The sequence below is a fragment of the Lolium perenne genome, chromosome 6 (assembly GCF_019359855.2).
Source record: "Lolium perenne isolate Kyuss_39 chromosome 6, Kyuss_2.0, whole genome shotgun sequence".
Lineage (NCBI taxonomy): Eukaryota > Viridiplantae > Streptophyta > Magnoliopsida > Poales > Poaceae > Lolium > Lolium perenne.
Genome location: NC_067249.2, coordinates 240,530,006 through 240,550,511, shown reverse-complemented (window position 1 = coordinate 240,550,511; position 20,506 = coordinate 240,530,006). Strand labels below are relative to the sequence as shown.

The 20,506-nt window shown below is 43.8% G+C and overlaps 1 long non-coding RNA gene across 2 annotated transcripts; it reads left to right on the top strand.

Annotated features, from left to right (window-relative positions):
* The first annotated feature begins 16,241 nt into the window (after positions 1–16,241).
* Positions 16,242–20,157, top strand: LOC127305697 (uncharacterized). Of its 2 annotated transcripts, XR_007854085.2 has the most exons (4): positions 16,243–16,683; positions 16,774–18,172; positions 18,327–18,436; positions 19,532–20,157. It is a non-coding gene; the product is annotated as an uncharacterized lncRNA (long non-coding RNA). The 2 variants fall into 2 exon arrangements; XR_007854084.2 differs by having other exon boundaries at positions 16,242–16,683; positions 16,774–18,436.
* The last annotated feature ends 349 nt before the right edge of the window (positions 20,158–20,506 follow it).

The following is a 20,506-nucleotide window of genomic DNA, read 5'->3' as shown; positions in this document are numbered from 1 at the left end:
GCCCCCCCCCTAGGCCGCGCCGGGGTGTGGTGTGGTGGCCCTGCCTCTCTTCTCTGGCGGTTCTCGTGTGTTCTGGATGCTTCCGGGTAAAATAGGAACCTGGGCGTTGATTTCGTCCGATTCCGAGAATATTTCGTTACTAGGATTTCTGAAACCAAAAACAGCAGAAAACAGGAACTGGCACTTCGGCATCTTGTTAATAGGTTAGTTCCAGAAAATGCACGAATATGACATAAAGTGTGCATAAAACATGTAGATAACATCAATAATGTGGCATGGAACACAAGAAATTATCGATACGTTGGAGACGTATCAGCATCCCCAAGCTTAGTTCTGCTCGTCCCGAGCAGGTAAAACGATAACACAGATAATTTCTGGAGTGACATGCCATCATAATCTTGATCATACTATTTGTAAAGCATATGAGCTGAGATCAAATCATTCAAAGCAAGTATCTATATTGACATAAGAGATGATAATGCAAGAGTTAGACAAGCTAAAAGTTTTCATGAACTATTGCTTTAAAGACATGCAACCGTACAAAGTTCATTAAAGACGCATTAAGTATTCAGCATAGAAGTTCTATCCTTCATTCCAAGCATCAAGTAAATTTTCACAACATAAGAAGGATTCAGTCAAGTAAACATAAACATGAACATCATGAATCAACTGTTTCGAAGTCTACTCAACCGGTGAGCGCAAGCATTTGGTATTAGCACCAGGATGTTATGGCATAAAGAACGTTAATGGGGGTTTGGAAGGCCAAATGGAAGAAAGGCTTGCAAAGCTGTAAATGACCATTAGACAAGAGGAAACCTTATGATCGAAGCTATGCAAGGAGTAGTGATTGCCATGCAACGGATGCACATAGAGCTATATGTGTATGAAAGCTCTCCAATGGAACTAGTGGGGGTGCATCCAACTTGGTTGCTCACGAAGACCTAGAGCACTTTTGAGGAGGCTCATCATTGGAATATACAACCCAAGTTCTATAGTGTAAATTCCCCACATAGTTATACTAGTAAAACATGAAAACTCTCTCATATGAATGTAGGTTCTGAACATGAGCACAAATGATGACTATGAATAATGCTGGTGCTAAAACATGAGCACAAGTGTGGATAAAAGATAGTAATGCTGCCCCCTTTTTCTTTATTCTCTTTTTTTTTTCTTTTTTTTTCTTTCTTTTCATTTTTTTCTTTCTTCTCTTTTTCTTTTCTTTTTGATGGCCTCCACGGCTCTTTCCATTTTTAGGGGCAACATCCTAATATGACAACACACTTTTTGGTACAAATAACTCATAATGAATGAAACATGATGTATGAAACTGTATGCCTCTGCCAGTGTAGCAGGATGTGCAATGATCTAGCGTAACATGGGTAAACCACACATCAGCTGTATATGATCATGCAAAGCAATATATAAATAATAAATGACAACATGGCATGTAATGTAAAAATGGATGTTGCATGGCAATATATCTCGGAACAGCTATGGAAATGCTGTGGTAGGTAGGTATGGTGGTTGTTTTGAGGAGATGTATGGGCTTATGTGTAGGAGAACAAGAGAAAGTTCTCCCACGGGTTTGGATGTACCGGCGAAGTATGCACAATTCTCAATGTGAGCAAAAGGCAATGCACAGTACCGAAGAGGCTAGCAAATTTGGATGGTGGAAGTGCCAAAAACCGTAGCTTAACATTAGTCAAAAAGAACTCACAAGCTTATTGCAAACAACTAGCAGGTTCATCATTAAGAGCATGATTAAAATTTACTCCAAGGAGGGCCGTTCACGGTGGCACAAGTACCCCGCTAGCTCCCTCGACCTTCAGCACAACTTAGTTATTACGATGAACTCTCGGACATGGAAAGCTATCAAGTCCAACTACGCCTTCAACTATTTAAATAGAGTTTGTAGTACGGCACAAGCTTAAAGACAACAATCCACTACTAATTTTAACTCATTTATCCAGCAAGCCTTACCATCTAAATATCTCAAAACATTTGCAAAGAATCAAGTTATCAAAGCTCAATGTTCTACAAGTATTTTATTATACACTACCACATGCAACATTTCCCGTTTCCAACCATACAACAATTTAACGAAGAAGAAACTTTGCCATGAATATTATGAGTAAAGCCTAAGGACATACTTGTCCATATGCTACAGCGGAGCGTGTCTCTCTCCCACACAATGAATGCTAGGATCCATTTTATTCAAACAAAACAAAAAACAAAAACAAACCGACGCTCCAAGAAAAAGCACATAAGATGTGATGGAATAAAAATATAGTTTCAGGGGAGGAACCTGATAATGTTGTCGATGAAGAAGGGGATGCCTTGGGCATCCCCAAGCTTAGACGCTTGAGTCTTCTTGATATATGCAGGGGTGAACCACCGGGTGCATCCCCAAGCTTAGAGCTTTCACTCTCCTTGATCATGTTGCATCATACTCCTCTCTTGATCCTTGAAAACTTCCTCCACACCAAACTCGAAACAACTCATTAGAGGGTTAGTGCACATTATAAATTGACATATTCAGAGGTGACACAATCATTCTTAACACTTCTGGACATTGCATAATGCTACTGGACATTAATGGATCAAAGAAATTCATCCAACATAGCAAAAGAGGCAATGCGAAATAAAAGGCAGAATCTGTCAAAACAGAACAGTTCGTATTGACGAATTTTAAAATGGCACCAGACTTGTTCAAATGAAAATGCTCAAATTGAATGAAAGTTGTGTACATATCTGAGGATCATGCACGTAAATTGGCTTAATTTTCTGAGCTACCTACAGGGAGGTAGACCCAGATTCGTGACAGCAAAGAAATCTGGAACTGTGCAGTAATCCAAATCTAGTACTTACTTTTCTATCAACGGCTTTACTTGGCACAACAAAACACAAAACTAAGATAAGGAGAGGTTGCTACAGTAGTAAACAACTTCCAAGACACAAATATAAAACAAAGTACTGTAGCAAAATAACACATGGGTTATCTCCCAAGAAGTTCTTTCTTTATAGCCATTAAGATGGGCTCAGCAGTTTTAATGATGCACTCGCAAGAAATAGTATTTGAAGCAAAAGAGAGCATCAAGAGGCAAATTCAAAACACATTTAAGTCTAACATGCTTCCTATGCAAAGGAATCTTGTAAATAAACAAGTTCATGAATAGCAAAGTAACAAGCATAGGAAGATAAAACAAGTGTAGTTTCAAAAATTTCAGCACATAGAGAGGTGTTTTAGTAACATGAAAATTTCTACAACCATATTTTCCTCTCTCATAATAACTTTCAGTAGCATCATGAGCAAACTCAACAATATAACTATCACATAAAGCATTCTTATCATGAGTCTCATGCATAAAATTATTACTCTCCACATAAGCATAATCAATTTTATTAGTTGTAGTGGGAGCAAATTCAACAAAGTAGCTATCATTATTATTCTCATCAAGTGTAGGAGGCATAGTATAATCACAACAAAATTTACTCTCCATAGTAGGTGGCACCAAAAGACCACTATCATTATAATCATCATATATAGGAGGCAAAGTATCATCAAAGAAAATTTTCTCCTCAATGCTTGGTGGACTAAAAAGATCATGCTCATCAAAACCAGCTTCCCCAAGCTTAGAATTTTCCATATCATTAGCAACAATGGTATTCAAAGTATTCATGCTAACATGTTCCATGGGTTTTTTAATTTTTGCATTAAACCATTCATGTCTTGACTCAGGAAATAGTACAAAGAGCTCACAGATGTTTTCCATTATGCCTTACTAGTGTAAACAAGAAACAAAAAGATGCAATTGCAGGATCTAAAGGAAATAGCTTCGAGCGCAAACACAATGGCGCCAGAAAAGTACTTTACCTGGAACCGAAGTATGAGTGCCTTTTACCTTTCCTCCCCGGCAACGGCGCCAGAAAAGTGCTTGATGTCTACGTTCCCCCTCCTTTCCTGTAGACAGTGTTGGGCCTCCAAGAGCAGAGGTTTGTAGAACAGCAGCAAGTTTTCCCTTAAGTGGATACCCAAGGTTTATCGAACTCAGGGAGGAAGAGGTCAAAGATATCCCTCTCATGCAACCCTGCAACCACAAAGCAAGAAGTCTCTTGTGTCCCCAACACACCTAATAGGTGCACTAGTTCGGCGAAGAGATAGTGAAATACAGGTGGTATGAATATATATGAGCAGTAGCAACGGTGCCAGAAAATAGCTTGATGGTGTGTAGTTGATGGTGGTGGTATTGCAGCAGTAGTAACACAGTAAAACAGTAAACAAACAGTAGTAACGCAGCAGTAGTAAACAAGTAGCGATAGCAGTATTTAAGAACAAGGCCTAGGGATTACACTTTCACTAGTGGACACTCTCAACATTGATCACATAACAGAACAGATAAATGCATACTCTACACTTTTGTTGGATGATGAACACATTGCGTAGGATTACACGAACCCTCAATGCCGGAGTTAACAAGCTCCACAATTACTGTTCATATTTTAGTAACCTTGTAGTGTAAGATAGATCAACAGATTAAACCAAGTACTAACATAGCATGCACACTGTCACCTTCATGCATATGTAGGAGGCATAGATCACATCAATATTATCATAGCAATAGTTAACTTCGCAATCTACAAGAGATCATGATCATAGCATAAACCAAGTACTAACACGGTGCACACACTGTCACCTTTACACACGTGCAGGAGGAATAGAACTACTTTAATAACTTTGCTAGAGTAGCACATAGATAAATTGTGATACAAACTCATATGAATCTCAATCATGTAAAGCAGCTCATGAGATTATTGTATTGAGGTACATGGGAGAGAAATGAACCACATAGCTACAGCGGAGCCCTCAGCCTCGGGGGTGGATTACTCCCTCCTCATCATGGAGGCATCGATGGCGGTGAAGATGGTGATGGAGATGGCAGCGGTGTCGATGGAGAAGCCTTCCGGGGGCACTTCCCCGCTCCGGCAGCGTGCCGGAACAGAGACTCCTGTCCCCCAGATCTTGGCGTCGCGATGGCGGCGGCTCTGGAAGGTTTCTGTGGTTTTCGTCAATCGTGATAGGGTTTTCTGATCCAGGGGCTTTTTATAGGCGGAGAGGCGGCGCAGGAAGGTCGAAGGGGGGCCCACACCCTAGGGGGGCGCGCCCCCCCCCCTAGGCCGCGCCGGGGTGTGGTGTGGTGGCCCTGCCTCTCTTCTCTGGCGGTTCTCGTGTGTTCTGGATGCTTCCGGGTAAAATAGGAACCTGGGCGTTGATTTCGTCCGATTCCGAGAATATTTCGTTACTAGGATTTCTGAAACCAAAAACAGCAGAAAACAGGAACTGGCACTTCGGCATCTTGTTAATAGGTTAGTTCCAGAAAATGCACGAATATGACATAAAGTGTGCATAAAACATGTAGATAACATCAATAATGTGGCATGGAACACAAGAAATTATCGATACGTTGGAGACGTATCATGCATCCAAAATCCTTGAGCCAAAAACTATGCCATGTTTGTCCACCATACCTACCTACTACATGGTATTTTTCTGTCATTCCAAGTAAATACTTCATGTGCTACCTTTAAATAATTCAAAAGTTACTATCTCTTATTTGTGTCAATGTTTTATAGCTCATGAGGAAGTATGTGGTGTTTTATCTTTCAATCTTGTTGGGCAGCTTTCACCAATGGACTAGTGGCTTCATCCGCTTATCCAATAATTTTGCAAAAAGAGCTGGCAATGGGGTTCCCAGCCCCAATTAATTAACTTTCATTAATAATTCTCTTCACATGTTTTGCTCTGATTCATCAGTAAGCAACTTAATTTTGCAATAGACACTCCTCCATGGTATGTGAAATGTTGGAAGGCACCCGAGGATTCGGTTAGCCATGGCTTGAGAAAGCAAATGTTGGGAGGAGTGTCATCTCTAAATAAAACTAAAATAAATAGACACTCCTTCATGGTATGTGAATGATTGGAAGGCACCCGAGGATTCGGTTAGCCATGGCTTGTGAAAGCAAAGGTTGGAAGGAGTGTCACCCAAAAACAAAAATAAACTAAACTAAAGTACATGTGTAAACAAAAGAGAAGAGGGATGATCTACCTTGCTGGTAGAGATAACGTCCTTCATGGGAGCCGCTCTTTGAAATTCTGTTTGATGAGGGGGTTAGAGTGCCCACTACCATTCGTTGACAACAACAAACACCTCTCAAAACTTTACTTTTATGATTCTCTATATGATTTCAAAACTTGAAAAGCTCTAGCACATGATTTTATCCCTGCTTCCCTCTGCGAAGGGCCTTTCTTTTACCTTTATGTTGAGTCAGTTTACCTACTTCTTTCTGTCTTAGACGCAAACACTTGTGTCAACTGTGTGCATTGATTCCTACATACTTGCTTATTTGCATTCATCATATTACTTTGTGTTGACAATTATCCATGAGATAAACATGTTGAAGTTGAAGCAACCGCTGAAACTTATATCTTCCTTTGTGTTTCTTCAAAACTTTCTACTAAGAATCTATTGCTTTATGAGTTAACTCCTATGCAAGTCTTATTGATGCTTGTCTTGAAAGTACTATTCATGAAAAGTCTTTGCTATATGATTCAGTTGTTTATTCATTGTCTTTACCATTGCTTCGAATCACTTCATTCATTACATATGCTTTACAATAGTATTGATCAAGATTATGATAGCATGTCACTTCAGAAATTATCCTTGTTATCGTTTACCTACTCGAGGGCGAGTAGGAACTAAGCTTGGGGATGCTTGATACGTCTCAAACGTATCTATAATTTCTTATGTTTCATGCTACTTTTATGATGATACTCACATGTTTTATACACACTTTATGTCATTATTATGCATTTTTCGGCACTACCCTACTGACAAGATGTCGAAGAGCCAGTTGCTGTTTTCTGCTGTTTTTTGTTTCAGAAATCCTACAAAGGAAATATTCTCGGAATTGGACGAAATCAACGCCCAGGGTCTTATTTTTCCACGAAGCTTCCAGAAGACCGAAGAGGATACGAAGTGGGGCCACGAGGTGGCGACACGCTAAGGCGGCGCGGCCAAGGAGGGGCCCGCGCCGCCCTAGTGTGTGGGCCCCTCGTGATGCCTCCAACTCGACCCTTCCGCCTACTTAAAGCCTTCGTCGCGAAAACCCCAGTACCGAGAGCCACGATATGGAAGACCTTCCAGAGACGCCGCCGCCGCCAATCCCATCTCGGGGGATTCAGGAGATCGCCTCCGGCACCCTGCCGGAGAGGGGAATCATCTCCCGAAGGACTCTTCATCACCATGATCGCCTCCGGATTGATGTGTGAGTAGTTCACCCCTGGACTATGGGTCCATAGCAGTAGCTAGATGGTTGTCTTCTCCTCATGTGCTATCATTGTTCGATCTTGTGAGCTGCCTATCATGATCAAGATCATCTATTTGTAATACTACATGTTGTGTTTGTTGGGATCCGATGAATATGGAATACTATGTTATGTTGATTATCAATCTATCATATATGTGTTGTTTATGATCTTGCATGCTCTCCGTTGCTAGTAGAGGCTCTGGCCAAGTTGATACTTGTAACTCCAAGAGGAAGTATTTATGCTCGATAGTGGGTTCATGCCTCCATTAAATGCAGGACGTGTGAGAAAGTTTTAAGGTTGTGGATGTGCTGTTGCCACTAGGGATAAAACATCAATGCTTTGTCTAAGGATATTTGTGTTGATTACATTACGCACCATACTTAATGCCATTGTCTGTTGTTTGCAACTTAATACTGGAAGGGGTGCGGATGCTAACCCGAAGGTGGGATTTTTAGGCATAGATGCATGCTGGATAGCGGTCTATGTACTTTGTCGTAATGCCCAATTGAATTTCACACTACTCATCATGATATGTATGTGCATTGTTATGCCCTCTTTATTTGTCAATTGCCCAACTGTAATTTCTTCACCCAACATGCTTTATCTTATTGGAGAGACACCACTAGTGAACTGTGGACCCCGGTCCATTCTTTACATCTGAATACAATCAACTGCACACATTGTTCTTTACTGTTCTTCGCATACAAACATCATTTTCCACACCATACATTTAATCCTTTGTTACAGCAAGCCGGCGAGATTGACAACCTCACTGTTAAGTTGGGGCAAAGTATTTGGATTGTGTTGTGCAGGTTCCATGTTGGCGCCGGAATCCCTGGTGTTGCGCCGTACTACACTCCGTCACCAACAACCTTCACGTGCTCCTTGACTCCTACTGGTTCGATAACCTTGGTTTCTTACTGAGGGAAAACTTGCTTCTGTACGCATCACACCTTCCTCTTGGGGTTCCCAACGGGCGTGTGCTTTACGCGTCAACACGGACTATCTTGACGAAAATGGAACTTCGTGATTTAGTTTATCATTTTACCGTAAAAAGTAATGCCTAAAAGAAATGGTAATTTGTGATAGTTTATCATTTTACCGTAATGGCTACAAGAAATCGGTGATTATTCATCATTTTTTGCGTGAAAAGTAATGGCTACAACAAATCGGTGATGGTTTATCATTTTTTGCGTGGAAAGTAATGGCTACAAGAAAGGGTGATGGTGTATCATTTTTTGCGTGAAAAATAATGGCTACAAGAAATGGGTGATTGTGTATCATTTTTTGCGTGAAAATAATGGCTACAAGAAATGGGTGATTGTGTATCATTTTTTGCGTGAAAAGTAATGGCTACAACAAATTGGTGATGGTGTATCATTTTTTGTGTGAAAAGTAATGGCTACAACAAATTGGTGATGGTTTATCATTTTGGGATTTTTTGCGTGCAAAGTAATGGCTACAAGAAATGGTGATGGTGTATCATTTTTTGCGTGAAAAATAATGCCTAAAAGAATTTATAATTTAGCTCGTGAAAAATAATGCAGAAAACCAAACTTTAGCGTACTGGGTAACCACCCTTAAGCATACATAGAGGGTGGAAGCTAACCGCCGACAGAGAGAGAGAGAGGGTGGTGGCCCCGACCAGAGAGAGAGAGATAGGGGTTATCCTGCCCGTTAAATCCTACGATCAACGGTCGGCGGGAACGATCCGCGTGACAACGGCTAGACCAATCAGGGCAATGTTGGGCGTCTGTGAGAATTTGTGAAGGGAGAGGGCAAAACTGAGTAGTATCAAGAAACCAAGGGTAAGTGAGTAGTAAACAGACTAAGGGATTCAAATATGAGATTTAAAAAATGGAAAATGCGTGTTTGGTACAATGAAACCCATCTTGGCCTACCTCAAACTATTTGCAATACAAATATACATGAGTGTGAAAATTATGGCCTTATTCAGACAAAGTATGTTTTGGGGAAAGCTGTTTTGGGTAGGGCTTATTGTGGAAAACCATGCACCTTCATAGCTACTAGGTGATTTGAGAAGTGGCAATTTGTGGTAAAACTTGATTTATCTATGATTTGAGAAGTGGCAATTTGTGTTAAAGACTCCATGAGTAAGTGCCACTCTTTTTCGGAATTTTTTGCACATTAAATAACTCATTTAACTAGTTAATCCCATTTGTTGACTCTCTGTTGACCAGCCACTTGAGGGTAAAACTGAGTATATTGCACTAGCCAGTATTAGCACTCAAGGCGAAAACTGGGCACACAAAAAATGCTAGTATATGACTCGAGGGTATACCTGAGTATATCTAAATTTCCAGGGTTAGACCCGAGGACGCGTGTTGCGGTGCAGAAGTGGAAGACGTGCCATTGTTGACGCGTGTCGCGGTGCAGACGTGCAATAGTGGACGCGTAGGACGCGGGTCGCATTTAGGACGCGTAAGCCCCTCTCTCCCTCCCTCTGCACACAGTACGTCTCATTCTCGCTCACGCACGAAACCAACCCTCTCACGTCCCATCAACTTCTCCAAAAAAAAAACAACCGCCGTACGAGCGCTCCCCTGCCGGCGAGGGAGAAGAAGAATGCGCCAGCGGCCATCGCCCCCGAGCCCGTCGCCTCCGAGCCCGTCGCCGCCGAGCCCATCGCCGCCGAGCCCGTCGCCTCCGAGGGCGGCGCATCCAAGCGCGGCGCCTCTGTGAACTGGGCCTCTCTCACGGCTGATGGACCACTTCACAAGATCGGCGAATGCTTACTAGCGAATGAGGAGTACGTGGACACCTACTCTGCTATGAGGCAAGTCTGTAGAAATTGGCGCTCAGGTTTACCTGAGCCCGACGTGCACCTGCACGAATGGATCATGGTAGACCACGCCCTTCCACGTGCCGCTGAGTTCACCTTCCTCTAATTCGGCACATCCCGCTACGTCACCATAGATCTATCTGAAGTTCGTGCAAGGTTCAAATTCCTCCATATCTATAGGGTTAATCTATTCTTATTTTCAATCTTAGTGCTGAATGTTATCTTTATCAATATATTTTAGATACTACTTCATCGGCTTTTGCCGTGGCGTCATCGTGCTTGCCCAGAAGAACCCGCCGCACAAGATACGGCTTTTGAACCCACTCACAAAGACATCGAACACTATGTTTGAGGCGCAGATGCCATCTATTTTTCTGGATTCAGTCGTTGTAATCAACTCCCGACTATGGTCTTCGTTTGCGGACATGACCCGGAGGAACTTGGTTGGGTCGATGAGAGCACTCCAACTAAGGATATATCTGAAGATTGGGGAGAAGGAAGATTTTTGATCGAGAACCATAGTCTACGTTGCATTACCCCGTTCAATGGTGAACTGTATGCAATAGCTGTGGACAATTTTGAGTCCGGAAGAATAGTGTGCACCAATGTACAGCGGTAGCACACATGAAACCTTTATCAAGATGGAGACACTAATTTCATTTCCAGAACTTGGAAGTGACAAGTTCTACCTTGTGAAGTCGGATGGTGATCTGCTGCTTGTGTTGATGCACAACATGCCATTGGTGTACCGTGTGGACACTCAGAGTCGCTTTCTCCATCCGGTCAGTAACATTGGCATTCATGCCTTCTTCGTGCATTATATCTGGTGTATCTCCGTCGACACCAGAGTGCACCCGACACTTCGACCTGGATGCATCTACTACGCGGATTTGGGTTATACCAGAGAGTACTTTCATGATACAAAGTCCTGGGATGAGTGGCCACAATATGTGGATAGATTAGGAAGCTACAGTCTGAGAAATGAACACAGGCCATACCGTTTGGAGGATGTATTGGCCGCACACTGCAGACGGCGGGAGTTCAATGAATATTTCCTTGGGATAATGCACGAATGGAGCGACGAAGAAATATATGAGGAATGAATAACAAATTCATTCATCCTGGGGTATCCTAATCTTCTTGTTGGCCATACATTGCGTGCGTCTTGTATTTTTTCCAGCTTAGTTTGTCGTGAACATTAACAATGTTATTGGCTGCTTTTGGCTGTTGTATGCAGTTTATGTATTATACTTAGTTTTCTGATTATGCTGCTGCGACTTTATCATATACTAGCTTCTAGATTTGCTACTAGATTTGCTACCATATTGGGCAAAAAACGAGGCCAAAAGGCATAAATAATTGAAGAAAGATAGAAATAGAAGCTTCTCTAGATTTGATACTAATTTGGTGAAAAAGACAGAGAGAGAAAGAGGGAAAAAGGTGCTCATAAAAATGCCAATTTGGCCCGAGAGAGACAAAACCTAGCTCTCACGTACAACCAAACACGGTCTCGTGCTATCCCACGCGGTCCCTTCCTACCAACCCCACACGACGTGGCCCCACAGATGACGCGGCCCCACACATCAGCACGGAACGTTCAAATAAACGGATTCCTTCTGTCTGAGCTCCTTCTGCGGGTTTCATACAAAGGCTTGGGAAAAACTGAGGAAAAACTAAGGAGCTGGGGAAAACTGAGCACAACTAAGGAACCGAGGGCACGAAAATAGAAATCCCTACTTCGAAAAGATCTACGCTTTTAATTTTTTTTATCGGAATTTATCCTTTCTAAATTTCTCCAATGAAGATGTGTATCCCGCCGATCGGGACGATGGAGAGCTTGACGGGGTAGGTCCTGGCCAGAATCCAGCACTTGTCCTGAGGGACGAACGGAAAGTTGCCGGCATACAAGACACACCCCACAGCGATGGTGTCGTCGAAACTTCCCATGGCGGAACCCTCCCGGTTCCGGCCTCCTGACGCCACTGGCCCCACGGTGGGCGCCAACTGTCGTTGCCTATTCGACGATACCCCGGAGGAGGGATTCTCACGGAGGGGGGAAGAAGTAGGGGCCATTGGATGGAGAACACTCGGGACGATGGTACGCTATTTACCCAACTTCGGAACACCTTCTCGAGGATAGAGCCTACTGCTGCTTGTCTGAAATTATCTGTGCGCTTTCACGTTGTTACAATAAGTTGTGGTTGTGTCTCTAGGGCTCCCAGGATCCGACTTATAAAGACGCCAGGATCTAGGGTTTCTACGGAGAGTCCTAGCCGGAATACAAGATGCATAACTACGGAATATGCATTGCTGTGCACGTCAAGACTCCACCTAGATCTATTTTGCCATCATGGATCCGGTCACTTCATGGGTCTTCATGGATCCGACTCCTGGCATAGGTCGGTAAGGATCCGGCTCCTGTTCCTGGGACTTCTTCCATCTTCTATCAACAACAAATGGGTCGCCCGGTGGGCCATAAGCCACCACCACCATCATCTGTGGGCCACCCGGGCTTGACGGATCTAGACCATATCATTGGCATACTCATAAAGTATACCCACAACAGCAGCCGAGCAGCTCGAGCGAGACCGTCGGGCCTGCGACGCCGCCCACATCCGGGGTTCATACCACTACCTCCACCACGTCCTGAAGCCGTCGCGCACATTCACGTGGCGCGAGTCGCAGTTTTACCGCGACCTGCAGTCGTCGAGGTCCCCAGGTCCGCTGCCACGCCGCTCGAGCTGCATCGAGGCATCGAGCTCCAGCGCGTCGCGTCGCCTCACCTTCAACGAGGGGTCGAGCTCGAGCGCCTAGGCCCAGGAGCTGCGGTTCGACACGAGTGACTACGCGGAGGACGGCGACATCCCCACCCTCGCCGCCAAGCTCGAGCTTGCCGACCCCGCATTGATGGCCGGTGACTTCGTCCCCGACTCGGCCTGGGCACGGTGACGAAGCTGGTGAAGGAGCAGAGCCACCGCAACGCCGTGAAGAAGGAGGAATGGTTTCACGGGCCTGACGCCTGCTACATCTAGATCGATGACAGCGATTGAGCTCGAGCCAGGTCCGCCGCCGCGGCACGGAGCTTCCCGGTGAGCTATATTTTGGTAGTCTCAGCGGCCGCGGCGACGCCATCGTAGAGCGCGGAGCACTAGGCTCCGATGTTTCATCTTCTTTCTCTGTCAAATGTAGCGAACAAATCTGGCGCAAATATTTGTTTAAATTATGCAGTTTGATTTGCCGCTTCTGATCTAAGCCTTCAATTTTCAATCCGGATATATGCTTTGGGGTTGCCTGGATATCTGCTTTTAGGGTTTGGGGTAGGGGGGGATTCTGCTAGAGATGCTCTTAGCTTCAGATTTGGCTTCTCAGTTCGATACATCTAGCTTTCTAAACAAGGTCAAGGAGATTGTAGCGGATCAAAGGAAACCCACCGTCGAAAACTTGTCACTGCTCTAAGCTAGCGCTAACATGGCCATATCAGTGACAAAACACAGCGGCTGGGGGTCTGACAAGCTAAGAGGAGTTTAAGATCTTGATAGGGAGACTCAACAGTGCTTCTAAGGACATGCTGGATCTCGACTACTACATGGTTTTCAGCTCCACCGACAGCAGCTCTGCTACCACATCCACGAATCTTGATAGGCGTACTCTCGTGTCCCTTGTGAAAGAAGCACAAGAACTGCATGTCATGATGCCATCCACCTCTGTGAGTTGCTGAATTCACTGTCTGGCTGTGTACTATATGCTGCGGACTATGTATACGTAGTGTGTGTTCCATCCGTAAGATTAAGCAGGTCCTTGCAAATTTCTGGTCAGTGTCATCGTCGTTACCAAATGTATGTTCAATGATGTTTGCATATGCGTTCATGATGGAGTGAGAAATGCTGTGCAGTGTTTGTTTCGGTGTGTCTTAGCCTCAAGTTTGAGAAATACTGGCGCGCCCCGGTCAAAAAAAGAAATGCTGGCGTGTCTTGTTGAAACGGGGCGTGTTGAAACAGACACAACTACTCTATTAATCGATTTCTCCCTGCAGTTTCGACGTAAAACATAAGTCGATTCTTCTTGAGCGATGGGATGTTGTGGGTTTTCACGGTCCTCTGAGGGCATGTACAACCCTGGATGCTAACATGGGCGCTTAGTTGTAAAAAACAAATACCAAAAAGTGAGATTTATCTATAAGCCTCCTACCTTGCAACCGCGAGGCGCTAATTATGGGCGCCAAACTGCCGTCCGCCCACTGTCCTCCGCGCTTATTTCGCACAGGACATCGCTGAAGCGTCGACGCAAGTTTGAACGTCGATGCTAGCCCAGACGCCAGGATTTGGAGCGTGCCTAAGCAAAACGGCCAGGATTCTAATCCCTAGCGCCTGTGTTGGCGGCCGCGTTGTACATGCCCTGATGGACCTTGTGCCAGACCCAAGGAAGCTCTCAACTTCTAACTTGAGTAAGAATTTAGAGGATCTCCAGTCGCGTCTCCCAAACCGTCTCTCAAACTGCGCCAAATCGAGCGTTCGGGGGACTAGTTTTGTTCGTACCGCGTTTGGGGGATGTCGCTCCCCAGTTGCGTCCCCCCCAATGAGGAATTCAAATAGTTTGCATTCAAAAGAGATCGTTCCCGCCGAAATCGTCGCGATCAGAGTAGCGGCGATCAAAGTACTGGGCGCGCGATTATATTACAGGGCGACGCAAGAATTAGAAGAAGGTAAAGGGGTTGGGCGACGCCGACGGCGCATCCTGAGTCGACGTAGGCCCATCGTTCATGATGAACTCGTCGTGATCTGCCCGGTGTACATGCTCCGTCGGCGACGTCGAGGCAGAGGCCAACGCAGGTGCAGTAGCGGATGCGTCTGCCGACTCATGCTCTCGCCCAATACCCTCCTCCTCCTCCACTACCACCACCACCACCTCCCCCTCCTCCTCCTCCTCCTCCTCCTCCTCCTCCTCCTCACGCCGTCCGCGTCAACCTCCACGAGATCATCGTCATCCTCGCTGTCCCCGCGCCGCTTCGCCTCGCTTTTCGGTGTGTTCGGCGTCCCCGGAGCGCCCCCTATGGGCGGGGATGGGCTCGGGGCGCCGGACACCGTATCGGGCCGCGCCGGACAAAAAAAGGCTTTAGAGGATGCGGCTGAGAACGTTTTTTTGTCCGGCGCGCCCCAAATCCCTTTGGGGGACGGTTTGGGAGCGCGACTGGAGATGCTCTTAGAACTACGGTGTGCACATTCTTCGATTAACAGGGCACTAGGCGATGGGGGGATTCAAACAATTTGATCCTCATTGACGTCCAACTCTAATAATAGAAGTTCATGTCGGGTTCGCCGGCCGCCACAGAGATTCCTCGATGGAATCCCCGCAGTTTTTTTTGTGAACTCAAAGACGCTCATACATACGCGTACACACGCACACCCTACTCCTATGAGCACCTCTAAGAGACTGCGTTGAAGAACTGATCTGAAACGTCGCCTTCCACCGAAGAATATTCCGCCTTTATAAGACACGAAAGTGTTAAATCTGGAATTTAAACTCGGGTGAACTGAGGTGCCAATACCCTCCTAACCATCCAACCACAATCCGTGCTGTTTTTTTTTTTTTTTTTTTTGAGGTAACGCAGGTCTTTCGTGTGGAGTATCAAAAGAACAAATCGTGGGCCTGAATATTTGCCATGGGCTGGGCTGCTCTCGTGATTTTTGCCTTTTCACTATCGCTTCAGCTGCTGGTTCGAGTGCGTCCACGGTCCACCAACGCAACCGCAATCCCCCAATGAAGGGAAAATTAGTTTTGTACCATTAAAAGATCCTGACTTTAGAAAAGTACCACCGAAAGATTGGGCTGCAGAAAAATCTTTACTATTAAATGGGAGTTGGTCGTTTGACACTCAACGCACTTTGATGGTCGTCATTGAAAGCATCCTGTCCGTCCAAGATAAATCAACGCATCCGCTTAAAATCCACCCGTCTGATCTACTTTCCACTATAAATGGTCATCTTTTCCTTTGTTACCACTAATCACGATATAAATTGTAATCAATGTAAATTATTTCTTGCCGTTTATGACACTCCGAAAATCTCATGACCCATCAACGACCCACACCTCCTTCCAAATTAATCCAATCTTCTCCTCACCACGCACTTCCTCCGCAGCAGCAGGCGGACGCTCCTCCTCTGTCCTCTCGGCTGCTCCCGAACTATAATCCGCTTCCATAGCCCCAACTGCTCACTCCCCTGATGCCGTCGCGCCCGATGATGGCGACGAGGAGGACGGATAAATGACGACAGCGTCCTCCCGTGACAAGGACCTACACAACCCTCTCCATCTGAAGCCCTTGCTTCTTCGTCGTCCGGTAAAGAGGAGAAGCCGCAACAGGTGGTGGACAGCGCGGACATGCCCGATGAGATGAACAACAGGTCGAAGACGGGTGTGGTGGTGAGCACGTTCTCGGCCGCGGATGTGGTGAGACTCACCGTCGTCGTGTACTCGAGGCGGCAAGCCGGCATCCAGATCGAACCTGCTGATTTAGGTAAGTCCCCAAGTTACCTGCCAGCTTTATTCCTTGGTTGAATGTCTCTCAACGGAAGGTTTGTGATGCAAAAAAACTCTCATGATGCAGAACTCGAGCCATCCTTTCATTCCTTTGCCCTGAACCTGTTTCCGGATGGATACTCAATTTCTGGGCTCGATAAGGTCTATGTGAAATTGTGAATTGAGAGGATCGTAACTATGTGTTTGTTCCTTGCTGCTCATGACAGATTCAATCAGGCCCGTACGGGATGCATGTGCAGAGTGTGCATATGCACAGGGCCTCCAAAAAATCAGGGCCCCCAAATTCATCTCAAGTATTGGAGCAGTAGATTGGCAGCAATAAATTAGCAGACTAATCGATATTAGCAGCAATAAAGGGCCCATTTATCATCGTGGAGAGTGGAGACTTGCCCAACCCAAATACACCACACGTCTAGAAATCCACCCGAACCTCTCTTTCTTCCTCACTTTTCATCTTCTCAATTACAGCGTGCGTGCAGAGACAAATAATTAAGGAAGCAGTGTTTTATTTTCTACAATATCTTCTATTAGAAACGCTGGAGAAAGAATGACTTTGGCCAAAGAATCACAGGTTTCTGCCTGAGATTTATACACTCCCTCCATCCCACCAAAAACATGTCAACTTTATCTAAATTTAAATATACAATATCAAAATAATGTAGCATTCCAGTTAGGAGATACTTCTTAGGTTATAAGCTCTAATATTTGCATTTAGCAAGATGAGTTCATTGACAAAAGAATATTTTACTCCTTTTCTGCATTAAACTCTCTGGTTAACTAAAAATGGTTATGAGCAGGGCCCGCTATTACACTTTGCACAGGGCCTTCATTTTGTCAAGTACGGCCCTGGATTCAATTGATTTCAGTGTAGGTAATGCTTGTTTTTCCTGATTGGTGATGATCCAAAGAAGAATTTGTATAACTGAGCTTCCAAGCTTTTGGTAAGTATGGTCCTTATTTTACTTCCATAGTGTCAAACGGGGTGGGGGATAATTAATCATGAGTGGCTTGAAAGCAACAAGGTTGAGGAATGAGTACATACATTGCAAAGTGGGTTTTATATTGTGCAGTATTGCAGTCTATTTGCGTGCAACATATTTATTGGCGGCACGCAGGAGGCGGACACACCAGACTCTAGAGCATAGCAGGGCATTTATACTGTCGCACTTTGTTGTCATGATTCTATTTTGTTGATGAGATCAAAGTAAGTATTATTGTGCATATTTTTCACATAGTTTATTTCCTCATTGATATATTCTTTCTATGAGGGAACCAAATAGCTTTGCTTAGAAAATTTATCGGATATGAGTATTTTTATATAGAGAATCTTAACAAGTATTTAGTCCTGATTGCTTGCTACTTTCTGTTGCGGATTCTTATAGTGTATCGGTGGATTTTAACATTTTTACAAATTTGTTCTTAAAGGATATTGGGTGCGGCTACTTCCTCCCAAGATATCTTCCTAGGTATTCCTTGTGAATTCCAAAATGGATACGCTAAAGTCACGGTCCAATTTTGCAGCTTTAATATATGAATTTTCTCTTCTTCTGTGTGGCTTATGTGTTGTGCACTACCTGACTACATGACTACCCTTTATGTCTAATGGGGGTGATTTTTCAGGATGTGACTTTCCCAAATTTAACACATTTGCTCTAAGACTGGGCACTGAATATGTTGCCAAAGATCTTTCCTTGTTTGCAGAGGCTTCATAGAGTTACACGATACAACTGGTCAGTACTTCTATAAACCTAGAAAGATAAATATTTATTGTAGAAACTAGAAAGATAATGAAATGCTCTGATATTTTTGTCAAACTGTTTCAGTACATGTTCATTTCCATTTCAGTTTATAGTGGAGGACGTGGCAAACTTGTATTTTTGTGATGAGTATATATCACAATCAATGTCGTGATGAGTATTTTTTTGGATGCACATTTCTGGTACTCCTGGGGTATTCTTGATTTTATAGATTACATTATACATACTGATGAAGCATACTGATTGGAAAACTAAATCCGAACATCTTTTTTTTTGTGGGAGATGCTAAAATAGAGGCATATAAAAAACTATTCCCCATCATTTAGAAATAATAAATCATGTAGACCCAATATGACCAAAGTTGTGATGCGTGGGATGGAGGAGGAAAGAGACTCGAGGAGAGTAGATTGGTTTTTTTATATAATATTGATATCATTATAAGATCATGTTATACTTTTAGTTCTAAATGATGCGAGGCAACCAGGGAACCACCTCGATGCCCTACCTAGCGGGGCACCTAAGATCCTTGGTTGCTGGTCCCTAGACGGTAGAGCTTACCAGTTCTTTTTATTGGACATGTTTTTGTAAGCATTGAATCTTAGTAGAGTGATTACAATTGTATCCACTATTCAGCAATCTTTTTTCTTAGTACAATATGTGATGCTATGTCTGTACACCTAGCTGTCTCTAATTTATATCATATAGCCTGGTTTATGCAGCAGGGATCAGGAGTTTGCAACATTACATGCGTAAGCAACGATTACTTTATAGGGTACTGCATCATATCATTGTTATGTATGATTAACTAAGTACAAAGTGGATGCTATTACTGACGTATGAAAGTTTGTCTTGTATGAGTGATAATCCTGATGCCACCTCACACGTTTCTTTGTATTACTAGGTTACTTACTTTGGGATAGATTTATGCATGGAAGTATTTGCATGTCATACCGCCCAGAAATTAATTTAGCATTCAAACACTGCACATGCTATTAATTTTCATTGTGTTTACTAGAAATTAACATGATTCAACCTCGCTAAACTGTTAAATGATTCTTTTATTTGCAGTCTGGAAATGTGATTATCAAGCCAGAAGTTCCAGGCATAATCTCAAGACGTGGAAGTCGGCCAGGCCCACTGAATGTATCAATTCGTGCATCATTGTATTCTCTATTAGAGAATACCGAGGAGAGCTCAAGGTGGTTGCCTTCCTCAAGGTTTTCTTCCGAAGTATGAGAGTCCTCAAGAGTGCTTCTATATTAATGACTAGCCCATGCTTCACACCATTTTTAGTGGAGGAGGTGCAATTCAAGTTTAGCAAGATTCTAAATAGATAGACAGTAACAACTGCTAAGTACCTTGGAGTGAAGGTACTGAAGGAGGCGTACCATGGATCTTTGAGGAAGGAACTGATGCCTGCGGAGTTCCTCGACCAAGCTTAATGCTTGTGGAGTAGTGCAAGCTTTTGGGATGTGAACTATGAAGCATGCTTGTTATCTGCGTCATGAGTTTGTTGTATCACATTGCAGACTCCGCAGACAATTCGTGGCTTGATGTCTCGTGGGAATCAGACACACTTTTTTGCGAAGTGTGGACTGATAGTTTGTTGTTGTCTAACTCGAGTTACCAGTTTTCCCCGGTATGTTTTCATAAAGACAACATGTTTCATTGCCTAAATTTTGTGATTCTTGTCACACTGCCGGTGGGAGTCGAAATCCAAAATCACTATGGACTGATAGTTTTCTTGTCATGTAGTTCGTGTTAGCAGTTTCTGTCAGTATAAGCTCCTTGACAACACTTTCACTGTGGCAGTATGATTCTTCGTCCCCATTTTCATATAGATCAATTGGTATTTAGGTATCCATTGTGATGATGAATGATCCAACCATTTATATTATGTTTTGTTCCGCCACTTTTACTGCAAGAATTATATATTGGTATCTTTGTGTTGATCGAGGTAACTAGACCCTTTTGCATTTTTTTCTTGAATGCCAAAACAGATTACATATTTACTCTTTTTCTATTGGGTTGGTTATTTTCTTA